This window comes from Halichoerus grypus, chromosome 5, assembly GCF_964656455.1.
Source record: "Halichoerus grypus chromosome 5, mHalGry1.hap1.1, whole genome shotgun sequence".
Taxonomy (NCBI): Eukaryota; Metazoa; Chordata; class Mammalia; order Carnivora; family Phocidae; genus Halichoerus; species Halichoerus grypus.
The window spans coordinates 172,207,263-172,222,078 of NC_135716.1; the positions used below are offsets into that span (position 1 = coordinate 172,207,263).

The following is a 14,816-nucleotide window of genomic DNA, read 5'->3' on the forward strand; positions in this document are numbered from 1 at the left end:
GCAGAATTTTACTTAATTATAATCTAGGAAAGAAATTTTTTTGCAGATAAGTTTTTTTTTTGTTTAAAATTAAAAATTGTCCAGTGTAGTGTTGTATGTAAGTGATAAATCACTGAATTCTACTCCAGAAACCACTATTGCACAGTATGTTAACTACCTAAATTTATGGAGCTTCTGTTTGGTGGGGAATGGCATATATGGATTTTTTTTTTTTTAAGTAGGTACAACCAGCGTGGAGCTGAACAAGGGGCTTGAACTCATGACCCTGAGATCAAGACTTGAGCTGAGATCAAGAGTCCAAGGCTTAACCAACTGAGCCACCCAGAGGCCCCCACCTAAAATTCAAATTAAAAAAAAAAAAATTGTCCAGAACAATTTGTTTCCATCACTTTTTTTTTTTTTAACTTTAGTGCCAGTAAGTTTTAAGCCAATTTTTGGCCCAAATGCTCTGATCTATTTCAGTTTAGGTGCTAAGGGCATCAAGTTTTTCTTTTTTTGATTGATTCCTTTTTTTCCCTCAAGTGTCTTGTCTTATTTAATTTATCATTATTATTTATTTAACCACTGGCTCAGAGTCATTATAGACTAGGGCAGATAATAAGACTGCAGATCTTTTGAGACTCAATAGATGTCTTAACAATCTTCAAATATTTTGATAATTCACCGTTAAGAGAGAATGAGGAGGGTCATGAAGACATCTCAGAAAAAGCCTGGTATCAAATGGAACAGCAGTTTCTAGAGGATTTTATTTTTTATTGGGATTAGATTATATGACTCTTACATTCGATTTCCAGCTATGCAGTTTTGCCTTCAGACGTGGTTTTGGCTTGTAAATTTCTAGCCTCCAAATTCATCATGATTTAAGTCTTGCCTGAATCTGAAACTCAGCATTGCTACTAGTATAAGTGCAATTACACATTATTCACATGTGTAATGCAGACTGGCAGACTAAGGCCCAGCTGATGTGTTAAATGCACTGGGAAGAAGTTTTTCACACATTTAATTCATGTTATTTTCTTACATGAAAGTGCTCAATAGTATTGGCCTGGACCGTAGGAATTGTATCGTAGTTGAACTTGAATTAGCCCAAACTGAAAAAAAAAATCTATTGTTTGACATGGCAGGAAATTTGTCCTGTATCTGTATGCTAACTGCCTTGAGTATTAAAACATTAGGTATGTGAAAGCATATTAAATAATGAGATGTTTATTTGAAAAGCAGCAAGTTTACATTTGTGACTAAATTCTGTCTAACTTATGACAGTCACAAAAGAAAGTCCTTCTCTCACCCTATACTTTAGAACCGGTAATTAATCAACAGAAAAAGAAGTTAAATGGTTTGAATTAGTCACTTAAATTTTGGTTTTCCAATATATAGGGAGATAGAAATTATTTGCTGTCTTAAAAATGTTCACATAGTGTTGTTTTTATTTGGTAATTAAAATTTATTCTTTGGCATAAAGCAGTTTTTATATAATGTAGTGGAAGAAGTACTGTTATTGAGAGCTTACCTAAACTCCTTTATCTTTTTGAATTGCAGTGTAGCTTTGTTTAAGCTTCTCTTCAGTCCTTAAGTCCATTATTTATAAATACATGAATTCATTACAGGGGGAAACAGGATAATGGCCATAGGCTTCTTTGGAATTGGAGCTCAGGGACCTGGGTTGAATCTCTGCTCTGACTCTTATTAGCTGTGTGACTGTGGGAAAGCCACCAGATGTCTGTGATCCTCATCTTCCTAATCTTTAAAATGGGTTTAATAGCCATTTCTTCACAAGTTGTTTTGAGCCTTAAATGACAAGTGCATGTACATGCTTGGCATGGAGCTCAGCTTGCAGGGAGTGCTCAGTAGTATCTTGCTATTATTGTGTTTAATTTTCTCATTCTTCCCCCAATGTTCTGCCATTGCTGAGAGCCTCTTTTCTCCAAAGTGGCACCTTTCTCCTCTCCTTACCTTCAGCATCCCCCTTCATACCAGGAGCAGATTGAGGTGGAGCAATTAGCGTTTTGTTTTTATAGCATAGGTGCATGTTCTTACTGAGCTTCAGATTTTAGAATGTGAAACTTTATCCCTACTCCTCTTTTTATGCTTCTCACCTGACTCCTCATGGGGCATTGAAGTAGGACTTTGAAGTTGTAGAATAGTTTTCAGTGGTCACCTGAGTATTTGGGATATCTAGAACATCCCATGGGGTATCCAACTAGAACACACCTGTTGTTACTCATTTGTGACAGGTTAATGGATGGACCTGATAAGTTTGTAAATTCTACTTAGCTTATTGTGTCTTCTCTCTTATGTACTGGGGAACATGTGGGGGAAGTGAAATAGGATTCTTTTAATGTAAACAAAACTTAAATATATACATTAATAATAAATTATGTTTTTAGCTGTTCCGTGCATTTAGTCAGTAAATACAGTTAACCTTAGGAAAGGGAAACTTGAATGTAAGAGTAGTCATAAAATACTTTGTTGGAGAGAAAGGATTTACATTTGGTCCTGAGGACTAGTTAGGATTTGTGTGAGTTCGGAGGAGCTAAGTGATGAAAGTGAGGCAAAGGTGTAGGAGGGGAAATGAATATGGCATATTTAGAGAACTTTGAAGGAATAATAAAAACCCCAAAGCTAACATTTATCGAGCACTGAGTCTATGCCAGCTACTATGTAAAGGATCGACTCATTTAATCTTAACAGCAACTCCATTTTACGTATGGGGTTTAGAAACTTGGCCATACTTGGCCATAATGCTGCCTCCTAAGTTAGTTATAATGGAAGAATTAGGTTTGTGCATAGATGTTTATTTGTTTCTTTGTAACAAACTATCCCAAAACAGTTGTTAGTGAACATCACAATAATTTTCACATACTGAAAACAATGGTGTAGGAGTGCCTGGGTGGCTCAGTTGGTTAAGCAACTGCCTTTGGCTCAGGTCATGATTCTGGAATCCCAGGATCGAGGCCCGCGTTGGGCTCCCTGCTCTGCTGGAAGTCTGCTTCTCCCTCTGACCCTCCCCCCTCTCATGTGCTCGCTCTCTCTCTTTCTCTCATTCTCTTTCTCTCAAATAAATAAATAAAATCTTTGAAAAAAAAAAAACAATGGTGTGGAATAGCAAGAAATGGACTATAAACAACCACAGAAAACCTCCATGTTTCCTTCCAGTTTGTATCTGCTCCCACTGACCTACTTCTAATAGCATAGCTTATTTTTTGTCAGTTTTTGAAATTCGTGTGAATCTAATCACACAGAATTTTCTTTTTGTGTCTGTTTTCTTTTACTCAGCATTGTTGTGAGATTCATACAAGTTGTATATAGTTGTAGTTCATGCATTCTCATTGCTATGATTTTTTTTTTTAAAGATTATTTAATTGGACTCTTTAAAAGCAAAGTTGAAAGTTTTTTTAGCACAATAGACTACATACAAGTGGAGTTAAAATTTTTTTTTTTTTTAAAGATTTTATTTATTTGAGAGAGAGAATGAGAAAGAGCATGAGACGGGGGAGGGTCAGAGGGAGAAGCAGATTTCCTGCGGAGCAGGGAGCCCGATGATGCAGGACTCGATCCCGGGACTCCAGGATCATGACCTGAGCTGAAGGCAGCCGCTTAACCAACTGAGCCACCCAGGCGCCCAGAGTTAAAATTTAAAAAAATTTTTTTAAAGATTTATTATATGAGAGAGTGTGCATGAGTGGGGGGAGGGGCAGAGGGAGAGGGATAAGCAAGACTTTTTAAAGAAGCATTGAAAGTATGTATAAGATTCTAAGCTATATAACTACAAAATGGTTTATGGCTGCTAAAGAATATACTGTTTTAAAGGGCAAGTTGGGGCGCCTGGGTGGTTCAGTTGGTTAAGCGACTGCCTTCGGCTCAGGTCATGATCCTGGAGTCCCGGGATCGAGTCCTGCATCGGGCTCCCTGCTCAGCGGGGAGTCTGCTTCTCCCTCTGACCCTCCTCCCTCTCATGCTCTCTGTCTCTCATTCTCTCTCAAATAAATAAATTAAAAAAAAAAAAAATCTTTAAAAAAAAATAAATAAAAAAAAAGGGCAAGTTAGTTGACATAATCTGAAATATCAGTCTTCTAAAAAAGTTTTAAAAAGGATGTTATTTACTTATTTGAGAGAGAGAGCGCGCACACACACGTGCGAGCAAGGGGAGGAGCAGAGGGAGAAGGATAAGCAGATTCTGTGCTGAGCTCGGAGCTCCACGTGGGGCTGTATCCCACGACCCTGAGATCATAACCCCGAGCCAAGATCAAGAGTCTGAGGCGTAACCGACTGAGCCACTCGGTGTCTCTGAAATATCAACCTTTAAAATATTCCACGTGGGGCGCCTGGGTGGCTCAGTCAGTTAAGCATCTGACAGGCTTAGGTCATGATCACAGAGTCCTGGGATCCAGCTCTGATTTCAGGCTCCCTGCCCAGGAGGGAGTCTGCTTGTCTGTTGCCCTCTCCCTCTGCCCCTTCTCCCTGGTCATGCACGCACGCACTCTCTCTCTCAAATAAAATCTTAAAAAAAAATTCCAGTCATGTATTTCTGGTCAATATCCACACAATAAGTTTTCTTTCTCATTTTTCCTTGGAAAAACCAACATTAAAGAATTTTATGAAGAAAAATACTGTTATGATTGCACTTATATGTGGAATCTAAAACAAAAACAAAACCCCAAAACAAAATTCATAGATAAAGAGAACAGATGGGTGGTTGCCAGTGGTGGGTGGTGGGCAAAATGGATGAAGGGAGTCACAAGGTATAGATTTCCAGTTATAAAATAAATAAGTTGTGCAGATGTACTGTATGCCGTGGCAACTATAGTTCATAACACTGTATTGCATATTCAAAAGTTGCTAAGAGAGATCTTAAAAGTTCTCATCATAAGGAAAAAACTATTGTGATGTTAACTATACTTAACCATGGTGATCATTTTGCAATATACACAAATATCCAAATCATTGTGTTTTACATGTGACGCTATTATAATGTTGTATGTCAATTATACCGTACGTGAAAAAATGAATTTTATGAAGATGGAAGGTGAAGAACTTTTTGGAGGAGTACAGGGGAATAAGTAGGTCAGTGATGATCTGAGCTGAGGTGGAAAATCGCGGAGTGAGGGCGCCTGGGTGGCTCAGTCGTTAAGCGTCTGCCTTCGGCTCAGGTCATGATCCCAGGGTCCTGGGGTCGAGTCCCGCATCGGGCTCCCTGCTTGGCGGGAAGCCTGCTTCTCCCTCCCCCGCTCCTCTGCTTGTGTTCCCTCTCTCGCTGTGTCTCTCTCTCTCAAATAAATAAATAAAATCTTTAAAAAAAAAAAAATGGAGTGAGATTGAAATTAACTTCATCCTAAGGCAGACAAAGAATACCAAAATGGTCGTTTTATGTATGTTATGAATGATTCTTTTTTAAAAAAAATATTTGTTTATTTTATTTTATTTTTTTTTTAAAGATTTTATTTATTTGAGAGAGAGAGACACAGCAAGAGAGGGAACACAAGCAGGGGGAGTGGGAGAGGGAGAAGCAGGCTTCCCACTGAGCAGGGAGCCCGATGCGGGGCTCGATCCCAGGACCCTGGGATCATGACCTGAGCTGAAGGCAGACGCTTAACAACTGAGCCACCCAGGCGCCCCTTGTTTATTTATTTTAGAGAGAGAGAGTGAGCGCAGGGTGGGGGGAGGGGCAGAGAGAGAGGGAGAGAATCTCAAGCATACTCTGTACTGTGCATGGAGCCATATGCGGGCTCGATCCCAGGACCCTGAAATCACCACCAGAGCCGAAACTAAGAGTCGGTTGCTTAACTGACTGAGCCACCCAGGTGCCCCACGAATGAATGATTCTTAATTAGTTTGGTTTAGGTTCCACAGAATTGCATATTTAAAAGTGTATTTTTTTTCCACTACAGATGTTTGTGGGTGGTGTCAAACTTCAGAGTAATGGAGTTGATGCCTTTGGTGATCTTTGGTAAAAAAATGAGAAATGAGAGTAACTACAGATGGAGGTACACGCACCCTTTTTATTATTATGATTTTGAAAATGTGTGTGCCTGGGAAATAAATGGTAGAGAGCACAGCAAAGGACACTTTGCAGTATCTCCTCCTCCTGCTTTCTGTGTTAAGACATTTTACATATACTTTTAGCCTTTTATTTTCCTCTGTGTAGTTCTTTCTGTATTTCTTATCAGTTCAGATAATTTCACTGTCTTAGCTAAGAAGAGCAAAGCAGTGGGAATGTAAGATGTAAGAATGTAAAATTCTACCTTGTTCTTCATTCTTCCTAGTTCTTTATGAAAATATTTCTCTTTGTGTCTTCACTCAACTTTATTTGGAAGTTTTCTTTTACAGATACCCCTGTCATTTTCTTTTTGGTCCTATTTCCATTCCCTCTCACATCTCTGAAGGTTCCTACTCCATTACTTACCCTGGCCTTCTTATCTTTCACGTGCACATACTTTTTTTTTTTTTTAAAGATTTTATTTATTTATTTGACAGAGACACAGCGAGAGAGGGAACACAAGCAGGGGGAGTGGGAGAGGGAGAAGCAGGCCTCCCGTGGAGCAGGGAGCCCGATGCGAGGCTTGATCCCAGGACCCTGGGATCATGACCTGAGCTGAAGGCAGACGCTTAAAGACTGAGCCACCCAGGCGCCCCCCACCTTTTTAAATAGATTTTATTTATTTATTTGGAGAGAGAGAGAGGGCGAGCACAAGCCGGGGGAGGGACAGAGGGACAAGCAGACTCCCTGGTGAGCACAGAGCCTGACATGGGGCTCCAACCCAGGACCCCGAGATCACGACCAGAGCCGAAGTGAGATGCTTAACTGACTGAGCCACCCAGGTGCCCTTCACGTGCATGTTCTCGACTTTGTTGCTGAATCCTTCCCTTGTGCCCATAACTTGTTCAGAACTTTTCTATATTAACTGTACTTTTTTGAGCTGCTGCTAGTTGAAAAGTGCTTTGGCTGAGTTTCTTTGAACACTTCAGTGTTTTTTTGTTTTATTTTGTTTTTCTTAAGTACACAATTCTGGAAGATTGTTCTTTACTTGCTGTTTCCATGTTCATCACTCATTCAAAAACATTAATAACTGTACCATTTGGCTTCTGCTCTTGTTTTACATCAGTTGTTCTTAACCTCACCTGCACATTGGAATTACTTGGAAAGAGTTAAAAACCTGAATATCACTTCAAGATTTAATTCTGATTTAGTTCTAGAGTGTGGCCTGAGCAATGGGATTTTTATTTTATTTTTTTAAAGATTTTATTTATTCATTTGAGAGAGAGAGGCAGAACAAGCAGGGGGAAAGGCAGAGGGAGAGGAAGAAACAGACTCCCTGCCGAGCTGGGAGCCTGACATCTCCCAGGTCCTGGAGATCATGACCCGAGCCAAAGGCAGACGCTTAACCGTCTGAGCCACCCAGGCTCCCCATATTGGGATTTTTTTTTTCCCAAGGATTTTATTTATTTGACAGAAAGACTGTGTGAGAGGGAACACAAGCAGGGGGAGTACGAGAGGGAGAAGCAGGCTTCCTGCGTAGGGACCCCAATGTGGGGCTCGACGCGGGGTTTGATCTCAGAACCCCGAGATCATGACCCAAGCCGAAGGCAGACACCTAATGACTCAGGCACCCCTCGTATTGGGATTTTTAAAAGCTATACTGGTGATTCTAATGTGTAGCCAAGGTTGAGAACCAGTAGCTTGATTCAAATCACTGGACATCAAATTGATTCCCTTTTCAAGTGAATTCTTAGAGCCTGAATGAATGTATTCTTGGGACTTGCTCTATTGGGAAGAAGCCTTCTGTGCTTCTCTTCAGCCTCAGGTGAGAACAGAGTTAATGATTTGAAGGTCTTTTCACACCAGTGGCCCTTCTCTTATATTCTCTATATTCCAAAAGGTAGCTGGTTAGGTAAATGTCTGTTTTTCTGACCCACCTGTCCTAGGGACAAGTCCCAAGGTCTTAGGCCAATGGGAATAGGAAGCCCATTTTATTCATGGGCAGAAGCTGAATTCTCTAGTCTAGCTGTTATTAATAGTAAAGCTGACACTTTTATTTCTCTCTGACATTTCTTTTTCTCTTTAGAACTTTTAAGGGGTAGAAAGATGATCACATTGGTTCCCTCAAATCTCAAAACATGCTGCTTCATCATCCCTTCTAACTTCTTTGGTTTAACATAGTCACCAGCAGAACTTGGGACTTTGGAGTCTAGGTCAGGGTTTGTCTTGTAGGGCTTACTGCTTAGAGGAGAGGAAACAAAAATGGCCTGCCACATGCGTAGTGACACCATGTCCTATCCACTAATGTGAAAAAATGGCAGTAGTGTCCATTCTGTGGGTAAGACAGGTATGTGGGGCGAAGAGAGCATGATCCCTTGTACAGTTTTTCAGATTTGGTCTTTGGCTCTTGTTTTCTTCCATATAATTCTCCCAAGATTTTATCTGCTCCTGTAACTTTAAACCTTATCTTTAAGATGATAACAAATCCATATTGTTTCTTCACCTGGACCTTTGCCTGAATACCTGCTGCATGTTTTCTCTTGGATCATTCTGCAATTAATTTATGCTCAGTAGGGAGATAGTGTTCAGTCATAAACATTAGCAAACCTAGATTGTAATCTTAACTTTGCCATCGACTTACTTTGTGGCCTTATTTGGTGACTTTCCTGAGTTTCACTTTTTTCATCTGTGGAAGAATGTGGGTAGAATTTGGAGTCCTTTCTAGCTCTGCCATCCTATGACTTTCTGATCTTTTGTGGACCTCCTGTTAATTTGCACTACCCATGCCAGTCACAATATATGATCATAGAATATTCCAGGAACATTCTTGTCTCTGTGTTTGTGTTTTCTTTACTTAGAAAGCCTCTTGGTCTTTTACTTCTTAGTCTTAACCTTCCTGTACAGTCCATTTCAGACTTTTCTTCATTGTGGATGGTTCCTGATCATTGTCCACAAATACTTGTTTTCTGAAGTCCTACATAGTCACTGACATTACTGATTGGCATTCCTCAGAAAACTTCTTGAATGGTTATTTGTTATACACATACATAATTTAACCAAATTGTAAGCTCTTTGAGGATGAGACTGTGTTTTGAGTATAATGCCCAGCATGGATGTACATTTACTAATTCCCTTTTACCCTTTTATATTCTAGGTGCCTAGTATATGCTTTGTCCATAATAGCCATTCACTATTACGCCCTTACAGATTGCTTTGTGGTCACCCTTGCTAACAGTTAGAATAGATCTCTATCGCATTTCATTTTGAGATTGAGATTTGATTGCCTGTAAAGGGTTTTTTCCCTAAAATGTTTTTTTCCCCAAAATGTTTTTAGTATGAATATTAGTGCAGATTACATTGTGAATCTGTTCATAGCATTTAACGAAACCATCCCCACCCCTCTTTTTTTTTTAAACTTTGGTTTTACTGTTTTTAATTTGTTTTTTTTTTTAAGATTTTATTTATTTATTTGACAGAGAGAGACAGAGCGAGAGAGGGAACACAAGCAGGGGGAGTGGGAGAGGGAGAAGCAGGCTTCCCACAGAGCAGTGAGCCCGATGTGGGGCTCGATCCCAGGACCCTGGGATCATGACCTGAGCCGAAGGCAGACGCTTAACGACTGAGCCACCCAGGTGCCCCTTAAGATTATTTTAGAGAGAGAGAGCGTGAGTGCACTCGCATGAGTCGGGAGAGGGCCAGAGGGGGAGGGAAAGGGAGAGTAATCCTCAAGCGGACTCCCCGCTGTGCGTGGAGCGTGACGTATGTATTGATTTTAGGACCCTGAGATCATGACCTGAGCCAAATCAGATGCCTTAACCACTGAGCCACCCAGGTGCCCCTAGTGTGTATATTTTAATTGGCTCCATTGTGTGAAATTATAAGCTGAAAATGGTCTTTACCGATGGAAAATTAGACCACATGGTGCTGTTAGTTAACACTTGGTACATTTATTTTCTCTATTTTATAACTTTTCTCTCATGTAATAATCATCATGTTTTCATAATTGTGAATGACCCATGTTTAGGAATTTCATTCTCCTTTCTTAAACATGGTGATCTGACATTTTAGATTAATTTAGAAGCAGTTTTTAAGAGTTGTTAAAAATGATAGCATATGTTTATGTGTAGAAAATTTGTGGAAAGATGCATTAGAAACTTGACTGTGGTGACCTGTAGGAGAAAAAGACTGGGTGTTGGAACGTACTTTCTACCTTAGATCCATCTCTACTGGTACTTTCTACTTTATATGCTCTTCACCATTTGCAGTTTGTTTTTTTAAGGGTGATCAAGTGCTCTTATAAAAACTAGTTATAGTTAATAGCCCAAGAGATCTACAGACCTACAGACTATGGTTATATCTATAGTTTTGTTTTATTTCCAAAGTAAATAATGTTTACTCCTTCCTTTTATTTGCCAAATAAATTTAGCTGGTGTTCTTTGTTTTCATTATACATTTTTAATTCTCACTGAAATACCATTGCATTTCAGAAGTTAGTACAGTTTCCAGAAAATTGTTTAGAGGCCTTTTGGGACCAGTAGAAGATTTATTCATTTTCAAATTATGACCCAGTAAAAATGAGGTTGCAAACTGTATATGAATTTGGCTTTTTTATTCTCCACTGTCTGTGTAAAGGACATTTAGCTATGTGATCTTCAGCATGTTACTTAACTTCTGAGGCTACCCCCCCTTCATTATTAGACATTTATTTTTGTAAGATTATCTCCGAGGACTTTTCCAAATCTCTGATTTTATAATTTCCTACTCATTTCAACTCAAAAGACAGAATTCAATGATTCTTAAAGGAGAGTTACAAGTAAAATTTCTATTTAACAAAAATCTACGTAACTTTCACAATTAAATGTTAATTATTAAAATACATTTGCAATCTGATTTGTCTCATTGGAATGCTAAACTAGTGCTGCTTAAAGTCATCCATATGCATATATAAAATCTTGAGTCATGAAGTGGATTTTGAAATGAAAATTTCCAGCATTGAAGACATACTGTGTGTGTGTGCGCGCGCGCGCGTGTATTTTAAGCAAATCAACATTTTCATTTTTAATCTTAATACTGGAAAATGAGCCTTTTCTTTGTTTAGAACCTCAAAAGAAGTGGTGTCTTATGCCAGTTGTAGCTTCATAGAAATTATACAATGGGTTATCAGTCAAATTTAATTAGACTATGACAGCTTCTTTCACTAACTTTCCTTCTGTTCATTAAGTTATAGCAGTGAGGAAAATGGTTATGGTCCACACCCTGGGGGTTTACAGCTTTCATAGTAAGTAGAGTAAGCAGAGTGCACTGAAACTGACATGTGAGGTCCTTGTTGTGAACCTTGAACTGCTGCTTTCATTAGAGAACCTCCACTGGTTTTTTGGTTTTTTGAAAAGCATTTGAGCAAATAAATGAAATATTTTTCTGAATACTCTTCAAGCTAAAGGGAGGAGATTATTATTGCTGGTGTCCAAATTGGAAGCCAAAACACTTTATTTTCTCTGGTTTTCTGAATGAACCAGATTGAAAGGTCAATGTAAAATAGAAACCCAGGTCCTGGAATTTTGTTCAGTAGTAAAGTAAGATGTAGTGTAATCAGGGCCCATGAGTGCTTTTTTGCTGGTGTGTATTAATAGACACTGGGTGTCTGCATGCTTGGGAGCTTTCTATGCTTTTACAGTCTTCATACTTATTGTAGCCAGGCAGCTGGGGAGATATCCCCTAAAGAGGCAGAACTCCCAGCCTCCCTCTTCTGCCTTTTTTTTTTTTTTTTTTTAAAAACTATATACTGGTACATTCAATGGTCTTGCATTGACCAGAAAGACAAAGAGTGCTTTCATACTCTGGGGAGTTTAGCCCAAGCCGGTGTGCTGGGCCTTTGTTAGGGCTTGCACTAGGCCTTTCTTTTTCACCACCCCCAGTCTCATTGTTCATACTTTGCAGCAGCAACAGGATCAGTTTTAGAATTTTACCTCCTTACTTAAAAATAAACAGTTGCAAAAGTGAAATCCAGTATCTTGTAATGAAAAATGTAAAGAAAAGCAAAATTTTATTTCCTCTGGTGGTTTTTTGATAAAGAAAATCCCATTACTGCATAAGTGCCATCGTGCAAGACTTGATCTTTTTGAAATTATTCTTTGTCAAAAATGAACTTTCTTTTTTGTGTGGCTGTATCTCATCTAACTCACTGTTTTTGTTTTTATTTAAATTCAATTAGCCAACATATAGTACATCATTAGTTTCAGATGTAGAGTTCAATAATTCATCAGTTGCGTGTAACACTCAGTGCTCATGTAAGGAACACATCACATGCCTTCCTTAATGCCATCGCTCAGTTACCCCATGCCCCCACTTACCTCCCCTCCAGCACCATCTAACTCACTGTTGATGCTTGATATTCATTCAAGAAATACAGACAAGAATCTTTTCCACTGGGACACCTGGGTGGCTCAGTTGGTTAAGCAACTGCCTTTAGCTCAGGTCATGATCCCAGGGTCCTGGGACCAAGCCCCACATCATGCTCCCTGATCAGCAAGGGGCCTGCTTCTCCCTCTCCCTCTGCCTTTCCCCCTGCCTGTGCTCTCCTGCTCTCTCTCTGTCAAATAAATAAATAAATCTTAAAAAAAAAAATCTTTTTCACCAATGTCTGATGGCTTTTATTTATTTTTTATTTTTTTAAAGATTTTATTTATTTATTTGACAGAGACAGAGATAGCGAGAGCAGGAACACAAGCAGCAGGAGAGGGAGAGGGAGAAGCAGGCTTCCCGCCAAGCAAGAGCCCGATGTGGGACTTGATCTCAGGACCCTGGGATCATGACTTGAGCCAAAGGCAGACGCTTAACAACTGAGCCACTCAGGCACCCTGTCTGATGGTTTTTAAATTACTCAGTGTTTTATGTTTTATTAGATAATATGAACTTGTTTTTTTAGATAATATGAACAGTTACATAGATTATTCAAAGAATGCTTCTTGCCCCAGTTGACAGGAAAACCATAATAGTGTTGCTTTTGCCCTACATTTTGATTATATACAAGTAAACCATCAATATGAAATAAGCAAAAGTTATTTCTTAAAATTTTTATTTATTTATTTATTTTTTAAGTAGACTCCACACCCAGCATGGAGCCCAGTGTGGGGTTTGAACCCAAAACTCTGAGGTCAAGACCTGAGCTGAGATCAAGAGTTGGATGCTTAACTGAATGAGCCACCCAGGTGCACCCCCCCTTTAAAAAAAAAAAAAAAAGGGATTTATGTATTTATTTGAGAGAGCTAGAGCATGGGGGGAGGGGCAGAGGGAAAGGAAGAGAGAAACTTAAGCAGACTCGTGCTGAGCACGGGGCTCCATCTGACAACCCTGAGATCATGACCTGAGCCGAAACCAAGAGTCAGATGCTTAACCGACTGGGCCACCCAGGTATCCACCCCACTCATTTAAAAAAATATTTTATTTTTTAGGGGCACCTGGGTGGCTCAGTCGTTGGGCGTCTGCCTTCGGCTCAGGTCATGATTCCAGGTCCTGGGATCGAGCCCCGCATCGGGCTCCCTGCTCGGCGGGAGGCCCGCTTCTCCCTCTCCTGCTCCCCCTGCCTGTGTTCCCTCTCTCGCTGTGTCTCTCTCTGTCAAATAAATAAATAAAATCTTTAAAAAAAAAAAAAATTATTTTTTAAGTCATCTCTACACCCAAGTGTAGGGCTTGAACTCAAAACCTCAAGATCAAGAGTTGCATGCTCTCCCAACTGAGCCAGCCAGGCACCCCTAAACAAAAGTGTTTTTTTTTTTTTTTTTTAAAGATTTTGTATTTATTTATTTGAGAGAGACAGAATGAGAGAGAGCAAGCACATGAGAGGGGGGAGGGTCAGAGGGAGAAGCAGACTCCCTGCCGAGCAGGGAGCCCGATGCGGGACTCGATCCAGGGACTCCAGGATCATGACCTGAGCCGAAGGCAGTCGCTTAACCAACTGAGCCACCCAGGCGCCCAACAAAAGTTATTTTTAAAGATTTATTTATTTGAGGGAGACCGTGCATGTGGGAGTGAGCACAGGTGTGGGGGTGTGGGGGGGAAGGGGCAGAGGGAGAGGGAGAGAGAATCTCAGGCAGACTCCCTGTTGAACGCAGAGCCTGATGAACGCAGAGCCTGATGCAGGGCTTGATCCCTCCACCCTTAGATCACCACTTGAGCCAAAATCAAGAGTTGGATATTTAACTGACTGAGCCACCCATGTGCCCCCAGAAGTTATTTTTAATGTGGAAACTTTATCAGATAGTGCTGGGCTATATTTTACAATTTTTTTTTTTTTTTTAAGACTTTGTTTGACAGACACACAGCGAGAGAGGGAACACAAGCAGGGGGAGCGGGAGAGGGAGAAGCAGGCTTCCCGCCGAGCAGGGAGCCCGATGCGGGGCTCGATCCCAGGACCTTGGGACCATGACCTGAGCCGAAGGCAGACGCTCAACAACTGAGCCACCCAGGTGCCCCTACAATTTTTTTTTTTTAAGTGGGCCCCACCCTGAGCTCAAACTCACAACTATGAGATCAATACCTGAGCCAAGATCAGGAGTTGGACACTTAACCAACTACAAAGGCACCCCTGCAATTTTATTTTTAATTCAATTTTATTTTTAATTTACTTGCGTTATCTCTCTTGTTATTTTTGTTTTACACAGGTGTTTCATCTTTTAATGAGATATTTTATGCATATAGAAAGTTATTTTCAGAATAATAAACAGTATTGCACATACCACCCAGCTTTGTTGTGTTTGTATTCTTGAGAGATTTTGGAGGATTTTATTGAACCCTAAATATCTTTTAATCAGTGTCCTGTGAAAGTTTATGGTTTTTTATT

General features: G+C 40.0%; 1 protein-coding gene across 3 annotated transcripts in view; it reads left to right on the top strand.

Annotated features, from left to right (window-relative positions):
- The window catches only part of EIF4G3 (eukaryotic translation initiation factor 4 gamma 3), a 332,624-nt gene that overhangs the window by 51,231 nt on the left and 266,577 nt on the right, over positions 1–14,816 (top strand). The window lies entirely within an intron of this gene.